Below are 11,496 nucleotides of genomic sequence, written 5' to 3'. Positions count from 1 at the left end.
TCTGAAGCTCTGTCAGGTTGGATGGGGAGCGTCGCTGCACAGCTATTTTCAGGTCTCTCCAGAGATGTTCGATTGGGTTCAAGTCCGGGCTCTGGCTGGGGTAATCAAGGACATTCAGAGACTTGTCCCGAAGCCACTCCTACGTTGTCCTGGCTGTGTGCTTAGGGTCGTTGTCCTGTTGGAAGGTGAACCTTTTTTCCTGTTGGAATTTATTTTTATTTTTTATTTTTTTCTTCGGGTTAATAACCCTAACCCTAATTTGACAAATTAATGTTATCTATTTTATTTATATTTTTTTATTTATATTTATTTTATATTATTTCATGTTAACAAACTATAGTTTTGGCAAGTCGGTTGGGACATCTACTTTGTGCATGACACAAGTAATTTTTCCAACAATTGTTTACATACAGATTATTTCACTTATATTTCACTGTATCACAATTCCAGTGGGTCAGAAGTTAACATACACTAAGACGACTGTGCCATTAAACAGCTTGGAAAATTCCAGAAAATGATGTCATGGCTTTAGAAGCTTCTGATAGGCTAATTGACATAATTTGAGTCAATTGGAGGTGTACCTGTGGATGTATTTCAAGGCCTACTTTCAAACTCAGTGCCTCTCATGGGAAAATCAAAAGATATCAGCCAAGACCTCAGAAAAAACATTGTAGACCTCCACAAGTCTGGTCTATCCTTGGGAGCAATTTCCATACGCCTGAAGGTACCACGTTCATCTGTACAAACAATAGTATGCAAGTATAAACGCCATACTTTGGTGCGAAAAGTGCAAATCAATCCCAGAACAACAGCAAAGGACCTTGTGAAGATGCTGGAGGAAACAGGTACAAAGTATCTATATCCACAGTAAGACGTGTCCTATATCGACATAACCTGAAAGGCCGCTCAGCAAGGAAGAAGCCACTGCTCCAAACCCGCCATAAAAAAGCCAGACTACAGTTTGCAACTGCACATGGGGACAAATATCGTACTTTTTGGAGAAATGTCCTCTGGTCTGATGAAATAAAAATAGAACTGTTTGGCCATAATGGCCATTGTTATGTTTGGAGGAAAAAGGGGGATGCTTGCAAGCCGAAGAACACCATCCCAACCGTGAAGCACGGGGGTGGCAGCATCATGTTGTGGGGGTGCTTTGCTGCAGGAGGGACTGGTGCACTTCACAAAATAGATGGCATCATGAGGTAGGAAAATTATGTGGATATATTGAAGCAACATCTCGAAACGTCAGTCAGGAAGTTAAAGCTTGGTCGCAAATGGGTCTTCCAAATGGACAATGACCCCAAGCATACTTCCAAAGTTGTGGCAAAATGGCTTAAGGACAACAAAGTCAAGATATTGGAGTGGCCATCACAAAGCCCTGAACTCAATCCCAAAGAAAATTTGTGGACAGAACTGAAAAGCACGTGCGAGCAAGGAGGCCTACAAACCTGACTCAGTTACACCAGCTCTGTCAGGAGGAATGGGTCAAAATTCCCCCAACTTATTGTGGGAAGCTTGTGGAAGGCTACCCGAAACGTTTGACCCAAGTAAAACAATTTAAAGGCAGTGCTACCAAATACTAATTGAGTGTATGTAAACTTCTGACCCACTGGGAAAGTGATGAAAGAAATAAAAGCTGAAATAAATCATTCTCTTTACTATTATTCTGACATTTCACATTCTTAAAATAAAGTGGGGATCCTAACTGACCTAAGACAAGGACTTTTTACTAGGATTAAACGTCAGGAATTGTGAAGAACTGAGTTGAAATGTATTTGGCTAAGGTGTATGTAAACTTCCGACTTCAACTGTATTGTTAACCATCTACCAATCACTGCTCTTCTTTACGAGGCTTTGAAAAGCTCCCTGGTCTTTGTAGTTGAATCTGTGCTTGAAAATTCAATAAATTACTGAGAGACCTTACAGATGTTGTATGTATGGGGGACAGAGGAAGGGGTATTAATTCAAAAATCATGTCAACTCCTACAACATCTGAACTCATTTAGGCTTGCCTAAACAAAGGGGATGAATAATTATGCAACAGCTATATTTGAGATATTTAGGTTTTATTTATTTGTAAAAATTTCTAGAATTTTCTATTTACTTTGACATTATGGAGTATTTTGTCAAGATCAATGACCGAAAATGAATTTAAATCTATTTCAAGCCGACTTTGTAACGCAACAAAATGTGAAAAAGGTTAAAGTAGGTGTAGACTTTCTATAGGCCCTGTCTGTAATAGGACACCAGGTCAAACGCATAGCCTGCATCCCCCTCCTCGAACACAAAACCTGCATCCTCCTCCTCTAAACATATAGCCTGCATCTTCCTGATCTAACGTATAGCCTGCATCCCCCTCCTCTAACACACTGCCTGCATCCTCCTCCTCTAACATATAGCCTGCATCCTCTTCCTCTAACATATAGCCTGCATCCTCCTCCTCTAACGTATAGCCTGCACCCTCCTCCTCTAACGTATAGCCTGTATCCCCCTCCTCTAACATAAAGCTTGCATCCCCCTCTCTAACATATAGCTTGCATCCTCCTACTCTAACGTATAGCCGGCATCAACCTCCTCTAACATATAGCTTGCCTCCTCTAACATTAGCCTGCATCCTCCTCGACTAACATATGGCCTGAATCCTCCTCCTCTAACGTATAGTCTGCATCATCCCTCCTTGAACATACAGCAAGCATCCCCCTCCTCTAACATATAGCCTGCATCCCCGTCCTCTATCATATAGCCTGAAACCCACTCCTCTAACAAATAGCCTGCCAACTCTAATATATAGCCTGCATCCCCCTCCTCTAACGTATAGCCTGCATCCTCCTCCTCTAACATATAGCCTGCCTCCTCCTCTAACATATAGCCTGCATCCCCCTCCTCTTACATATATCCTGCATTCCCCTCCTCTAACATATAGCCTGCCTCCTCCTCCTCTAACACATAGTCTGCATCCACCTCCTCTAACACAAAGCCTGCCTCCTCTAACATATAGCCTGCATCCCCCTCCTCTAACATATAGCCTGCATCCCCCTTCTCTAACATATAGCCTGCCTCCTCCTCCTCTAACATGTAGCCTGCATCCCCCTCCTCTAACATATAGCCTGCCTCCTCTAACATATAGCCTGCCTCCTCCTCCTCTAACATATAGCCTGCAACCCCCTCCTAAAACGTATAGCCTGCATCCCCCTTCTCTAACATATAGCCTGCCTCCTCTAACATATAGCCTGCATCCCCCTCCTCTAACATATAGCCTGCATCAATCTCCTCTAACATATAACCTACCTCCTCTAACATGTAGCCTGCCTCCTCCTCCTCTAACATATAGCCTGCATCCTCCTCCTCTAACATATAGCCTGCATCCTCCTCCTCTTACATATAGCCTGCATCCCCCTCCTCTAACGTTTAGCCTGCATCGTCCTCCTCTAACGTGTAGCCTGCATCCTCATCATCTAACGTATAGCATGTATCCTCCTCCTCTAACGTATAGCCTGCCTCCTCTAACGTATAGCCTGCATCCCCCTCCCCTAGCATATAGCCTGCATCCCCTTCCTCTAACATATAGCCAACCTCCTCTAACATTAGCCTGTATCCCCATCCTCAAACATATAGCCTGCATCCTCCTCCTCTAACATATAGCCAGCCTCCTCTAATATATATCCTGAATATCCCTCCTCTAACATATAGCCTGCATCCCCTTCCTCTAACATACAGCCTGCATCCCCCTCCTCTAACGTATAGCCTGCATCCTCCCTCCTCTAACATAAAGCCCGCATTCTATCTCCTCTAACATATAGCCTGCTACCTCTAACATAAAGCCTGCATCCCCCTCCTCTAACGTATAGCCTGCAACATAAAGCCCGCATTCTATCTCCTCTAACATATAGCCTGCTACCTCTAACATAAAGCCTGCATCCCCCTCCTCTAACGTATAGCCTGCATCTTCCTTCTTTAACACATGGCCTGCATCCTCCCTCCTCTAACATAAAGCCTGCATCCTCCTCCTCTAACATATAGCCTGCATCCCTATCTTCTAACATATAGCCTGCATCCCCTTCCTAAAAAATATAGCCTGCATCCCCCTCCTCTAACATATACTCTGCCTCCTCTAACATATAGCCTGTATCCCTCTCCTCTAACATATATCCTGCATCCCTCTCCTCTAACACATAACCTCCCTCCTCTAACAAGTAGCCTGCATCCTCCTCCGCTAACATATAGCCTGCATCCTCCTCCTCTAACAGATAGCATGCATCCTCCTCCTCTAACATATAGCCTGCCTCCTCTAACATTAGCCTGCATCCCCCTCCTCTAACATATAGCACGCATCCTCCTCCACTAATATATAGCCTGCATCCTCCCTCCTCTAACACATAGCCTGTATCCTCCCTCCTCTAACATAAAGCCTGCATCCTCCTCCTCTAACATATATTCTGCATCCCCCTCCTAAAACGTATAGCCTGCATCCCCCTCCTCTATCATATAGCCTGCATCCTCCTCCTCTAACATAGAGCCTGCATCCTCCTCGTCTAACAGATATTCTGCATCCTCCTCCTCTAACATAAAGCCTGCCTCCTCTAACATATAGCCTGCATCCACCTCCTCTAACGTGTAGCATAAATCCTCCTCATCTAACATATAGCCTGCCTCCTCTAACATATAGCCTGCATCTCCCTCCTCTAACATATAGCCTGCATCCCCTTCCTCTAACATATAGCCTGCATCCCAATCCTCTAACGTAAAGCCTGCATCACCTTCTTCTAACATATAGCCTGCATCCCCCTCCTCTAACGTATAGTCTGCATCCCCCTACTCTAACGTATAGCCTGCATCCTCCTCCTCTAACATAAAGCCTGCATCCTCCTCCTCGAACATATAATATGCATCCCCATCCTCTAACATATAGCCTGCATCCCCCTCCTAAAACGTATAGCCTGCATCCCCCTCCTCTATCATATACTCTGCCTCCTCTAACAAAGAACCTGCATCCCTCTCCTCTAACATATTACCTACCTCCTCTAACAAGTAGCCTGCATCCTCCTCCTCTAACAGATAGCCTGCATCCTCATTCTCTAACATATAGCCTGCCTCCTCTAACATTAGCCTGCATCCTCCTCCTCTAACATATACTCTGCCTCCTCTAACATATAGCCTGCATCCCTCTCCTCTAACATATAACCTACCTCCTCTAACAAGTAGCCTGCATCCTCATCCTCGAACATATTGCCTGCATCCTCCTCCTCTAACATATAGCCTGCCTCCTCTAACATTAGCCTGCATCCTCCTTCTCTAACGTATAGCCTGCATCCTCCTCCTCTAACATATAGCCTGCCTCCTCCTCTTCTAACATATAGCCTGCATCCCCCTCCTCTAACATATATCCTGCATTCCCCTCCTCTAACATATAGCCTGCCTCCTCCTCCTCTAACATTTAGCCTGCATCCCCGTCCTCCAACACAAAGCCTGCCTCCTCTAACATATAGCCTGCCTCCTCCTCCTCTAACATATATCCTGCATCCCTCTCCTCTAACACATAACCTCCCTCCTCTAACAAGTAGCCTGCATCCTCCTCCGCTAACATATAGCCTGCATCCTCCTCCTCTAACAGATAGCATGCATCCTCCTCCTCTAACATATAGCCTGCCTCCTCTAACATTAGCCTGCATCCCCCTCCTCTAACATATAGCACGCATCCTCCTCCACTAATATATAGCCTGCATCCTCCCTCCTCTAACACATAGCCTGTATCCTCCCTCCTCTAACATAAAGCCTGCATCCTCCTCCTCTAACATATATTCTGCATCCCCCTCCTAAAACGTATAGCCTGCATCCCCCTCCTCTATCATATAGCCTGCATCCTCCTCCTCTAACATAGAGCCTGCATCCTCCTCGTCTAACAGATATTCTGCATCCTCCTCCTCTAACATAAAGCCTGCCTCCTCTAACATATAGCCTGCATCCACCTCCTCTAACGTGTAGCATAAATCCTCCTCATCTAACATATAGCCTGCCTCCTCTAACATATAGCCTGCATCTCCCTCCTCTAACATATAGCCTGCATCCCCTTCCTCTAACATATAGCCTGCATCCCAATCCTCTAACGTAAAGCCTGCATCACCTTCTTCTAACATATAGCCTGCATCCCCCTCCTCTAACGTATAGTCTGCATCCCCCTACTCTAACGTATAGCCTGCATCCTCCTCCTCTAACATAAAGCCTGCATCCTCCTCCTCGAACATATAATATGCATCCCCATCCTCTAACATATAGCCTGCATCCCCCTCCTAAAACGTATAGCCTGCATCCCCCTCCTCTATCATATACTCTGCCTCCTCTAACAAAGAACCTGCATCCCTCTCCTCTAACATATTACCTACCTCCTCTAACAAGTAGCCTGCATCCTCATTCTCTAACATATAGCCTGCCTCCTCTAACATTAGCCTGCATCCTCCTCCTCTAACATATACTCTGCCTCCTCTAACATATAGCCTGCATCCCTCTCCTCTAACATATAACCTACCTCCTCTAACAAGTAGCCTGCATCCTCATCCTCGAACATATTGCCTGCATCCTCCTCCTCTAACATATAGCCTGCCTCCTCTAACATTAGCCTGTATCCTCCTCCTCTAACGTATAGCCTGCATCCTCCTCCTCTAACATATAGCCTGCCTCCTCCTCTTCTAACATATAGCCTGCATCCCCCTCCTCTAACATATATCCTGCATTCCCCTCCTCTAACATATAGCCTGCCTCCTCCTCCTCTAACATTTAGCCTGCATCCCCGTCCTCCAACACAAAGCCTGCCTCCTCTAACATATAGCCTGCCTCCTCCTCCTCTAACATATAGCCTGCATCCCCCTCCTCTAACATATAGCCTGCCTCCTCTAACATATAGCCTGCATTCCCCTCCTCTAACATATAGCCTGCCTCCTCCTCCTCTAACATTTAGCCTGCATCCCCTCCTCCAACACAAAGCCTGCCTCCTAAAACGTATAGCCTGCATCCCCCTTCTCTAACATATAGCCTTCCTCCTCTAACATATAGCCTGCATCCCCCTCCTCTAACATATAGCCTTCATCAGTCTCCTCTAACATATAACATACCTAATCTAATATGTAGCCTGCATCCTCCTCCTCTAACATATAGCCTGCATCCTCCTCCTCTAACAAGTAGCCTGCATCCTCCTCCTCTAACATATAGCCTGCATCCTCCTCCTCTAACAGATAGCCTGCATCCTCCTCCTCTAACAGATAACCTGCATCCTCATCCTCTAACAGATAGCCTGCCTCCTCTAACATTAGCCTGCATCCCCCTCCTCTAACATATAGCACGCATCCTCCTCCTCTAACATATAGCCTGCATCCTCCCTCCTCTACCACATAGCCTGTATCCTCCCTCCTCTAACATAAAGCCTGCATCCTCCTCCTCTAACATATAGCCTGCATCCCCATCCTCTAACATATGGCCTGCATCCTCTTTCTCTAATGTATATTCTGCATCCCCCTCCTAAAACGTATAGCCTGCACCCCCCTCCTCTATCATATACTCTGCCTGCTCTAACTATTATCCTGCATCCCCTTCCTCTAACATTTTGCCTGCATCCCCCTCCTCTAACAAGTAGCCTGCATCCTACTCCTCTAACATATAGCCTGCATCCTCCTACTCTAACATATAGCCTGCATCCTCCTCCTCTAACATATAGCCTGCATCCTCCTCCTCTAACATATAGCCTGCATCCTCCTCCTCTAACATAAAGCCTACCTCCTCTAACATATAGCTTGCATCCACCTCCTCAAACATGTAGCATAAATCCTCCTCATCTAACATATAGCCTGCCTCCTCTAACATATAGCCTGCATCTCCCTCCTCTAACGTATAGCCTGCATCCTCCTCCTCTAACATATAGCCTGCATCCCAATCCTCTAACATAAAGCCTGCATCCCCTTCTTCTAACATATAGCCTGCATCCCCCTCCTCTAACGTATAGCCTGCATCCCCCTACTCTAACGTATAGCCTGCACCCTCCTCCTCTAACATAAAGCCTGCATCCTCCTCCTCGAACAAATAATATGCATCCCCATCCTCTAACATATAGCCTGCATCAACTTCCTAAAACGTATAGCCTGAATCCCCCTCCTCTATCATATACTCTGCCTCCTCTAACAAAGAACCTGCATCCCTCTCCTCTAACATATAGCCTGCATCCCTATCCTCTAACATATTACCTACCTCCTCTAACAAGTAGCCTGCATCCTCCTCCTCTAACATATTGCCTGAATCCCCCTCCTCTAACGTGTAGCCTGCATCCTCGTCATCTAACGTATAGCACGTATCCTCCTCCTCTAACGTATAGCCTGCCTCCTCTAACGTATAGCCTGCATCCCCCTCCTCTAACATATAGCCTGCATCCTCCTCCCCTAACATATAGCCTACATCCCCTTCCTCTAACATATAGCCAGCCTCCTCTAACATTAGCCTGCATCCCCATCCTCAAACGTATAAACTGCATCCTCCTCGTCTAACATATAGCCGGCCTCCTCTAATATATATCCTGAATCCCCCTCCTCTAACATATAACCTACCTTCTGTAACCAGTAGCCTGCATCCTCCTCTAACAGATAGCCTGCATCCCTCTCCTCTAACATATAACCTACCTCCTCTAACAAGTAGCCTGCATCCTCCTCTAACAGATAGCCTGCATCCTCATCCTCTAACATATTGCCTGCATCCTTCTCCTCTAACAGATATTCTGCATCCTCATCCTCTAACATATAGCCTGCATCCCCCTTCTCTAACATATAGCCTTCCTCCTCTAACATATAGCCTGCATCCCCCTCCTCTAACATATAGCCTTCATCAATCTCCTCTAACATATAACCTACCTCCTCTAATATGTAGCCTGCATCCTCCTCCTCTAACATATAGCCTGCATCCTCCTCCTCTTACATATAGCCTGCATCCCCCTCCTCTAACGTGTAGCCTGCATCCTCGTCATCTAACGTATAGTACGTATCCTCCTCCTCTAACGTATAGCCTGCCTCCTCTAACATATAGCCTGCATCCCCCTCCTCTAACATTAGCCTGCATCCCCATCCTCAAACGTATAACCTACCTCCTGTAACAAGTAGCCTGCATCCTCCTCTAACATATAGCCTGCATCCCTCTCCTCTAACATATAACCTACCTTCTGTAACCAGTAGCCTGCATCCTCCTCTAACAGATAGCCTGCATCCCGCTCCTCTAACATATAACCTACCTCCTGTAACAAGTAGCCTGCATCCTCCTCTAACAGATAGCCTGCATCCTCATCCTCTAACATATTGCCTGCATCCTCCTCCTCTAACAGATATTCTGCATCCTCATCCTCTAACATATAGCCTGCTTCCTCCTCCTCTAACATAAAACCTGCCTCCTCTAACATATAGCCTGCATCCAACTCCTCTAACATGTAACATAAATCCTCCTCATCTAACATATAGCCTGCCTCCTCTAACATATAGCCTGCATCTCCCTCCTCTAACGTATAGCCTGCTCCTCTAACATAAAGCCTGCATCCTCCTCCTCGAACATATAATATGCATCCCCATCCTCTAACATATAGCCTGCATCCCCCTCCTAAAACGTATAGCCTGCATCCCCCTCCTCTATCATATACTCTGCCTCCTCTAACAAAGAACCTGCATCCCTCTCCTCTAACATATTACCTACCTCCTCTAACAAGTAGCCTGCATCCTCCTCCTCTAACAGATAGCCTGCATCCTCATTCTCTAACATATAGCCTGCCTCCTCTAACATTAGCCTGCATCCTCCTCCTCTAACATATACTCTGCCTCCTCTAACATATAGCCTGCATCCCTCTCCTCTAACATATAACCTACCTCCTCTAACAAGTAGCCTGCATCCTCATCCTCGAACATATTGCCTGCATCCTCCTCCTCTAACATATAGCCTGCCTCCTCTAACATTAGCCTGCATCCTCCTCCTCTAACGTATAGCCTGCATCCTCCTCCTCTAACATATAGCCTGCCTCCTCCTCTTCTAACATATAGCCTGCATCCCCCTCCTCTAACATATATCCTGCATTCCCCTCCTCTAACATATAGCCTGCCTCCTCCTCCTCTAACATTTAGCCTGCATCCCCGTCCTCCAACACAAAGCCTGCCTCCTCTAACATATAGCCTGCCTCCTCCTCCTCTAACATATATCCTGCATCCCTCTCCTCTAACACATAACCTCCCTCCTCTAATAAGTAGCCTGCATCCTCCTCCGCTAACATATAGCCTGCATCCTCCTCCTCTAACAGATAGCATGCATCCTCCTCCTCTAACATATAGCCTGCCTCCTCTAACATTAGCCTGCATCCCCCTCCTCTAACATATAGCACGCATCCTCCTCCACTAATATATAGCCTGCATCCTCCCTCCTCTAACACATAGCCTGTATCCTCCCTCCTCTAACATAAAGCCTGCATCCTCCTCCTCTAACATATATTCTGCATCCCCCTCCTAAAACGTATAGCCTGCATCCCCCTCCTCTATCATATAGCCTGCATCCTCCTCCTCTAACATAGAGCCTGCATCCTCCTCGTCTAACAGATATTCTGCATCCTCCTCCTCTAACATAAAGCCTGCCTCCTCTAACATATAGCCTGCATCCACCTCCTCTAACGTGTAGCATAAATCCTCCTCATCTAACATATAGCCTGCCTCCTCTAACATATAGCCTGCATCTCCCTCCTCTAACATATAGCCTGCATCCCCTTCCTCTAACATATAGCCTGCATCCCAATCCTCTAACGTAAAGCCTGCATCACCTTCTTCTAACATATAGCCTGCATCCCCCTCCTCTAACGTATAGTCTGCATCCCCCTACTCTAACGTATAGCCTGCATCCTCCTCCTCTAACATAAAGCCTGCATCCTCCTCCTCGAACATATAATATGCATCCCCATCCTCTAACATATAGCCTGCATCCCCCTCCTAAAACGTATAGCCTGCATCCCCCTCCTCTATCATATACTCTGCCTCCTCTAACAAAGAACCTGCATCCCTCTCCTCTAACATATTACCTACCTCCTCTAACAAGTAGCCTGCATCCTCCTCCTCTAACAGATAGCCTGCATCCTCATTCTCTAACATATAGCCTGCCTCCTCTAACATTAGCCTGCATCCTCCTCCTCTAACATATACTCTGCCTCCTCTAACATATAGCCTGCATCCCTCTCCTCTAACATATAACCTACCTCCTCTAACAAGTAGCCTGCATCCTCATCCTCGAACATATTGCCTGCATCCTCCTCCTCTAACATATAGCCTGCCTCCTCTAACATTAGCCTGCATCCTCCTCCTCTAACGTATAGCCTGCATCCTCCTCCTCTAACATATAGCCTGCCTCCTCCTCTTCTAACATATAGCCTGCATCCCCCTCCTCTAACATATATCCTGCATTCCCCTCCTCTAACATATAGCCTGCCTCCTCCTCCTCTAACATTTA

Source organism: Salvelinus alpinus, chromosome 16 (assembly GCF_045679555.1).
Source record: "Salvelinus alpinus chromosome 16, SLU_Salpinus.1, whole genome shotgun sequence".
NCBI lineage: Eukaryota > Metazoa > Chordata > Actinopteri > Salmoniformes > Salmonidae > Salvelinus > Salvelinus alpinus.
The sequence above is the reverse complement of the archived record's forward strand: the minus strand, read 5'-3'. Positions refer to the sequence as shown.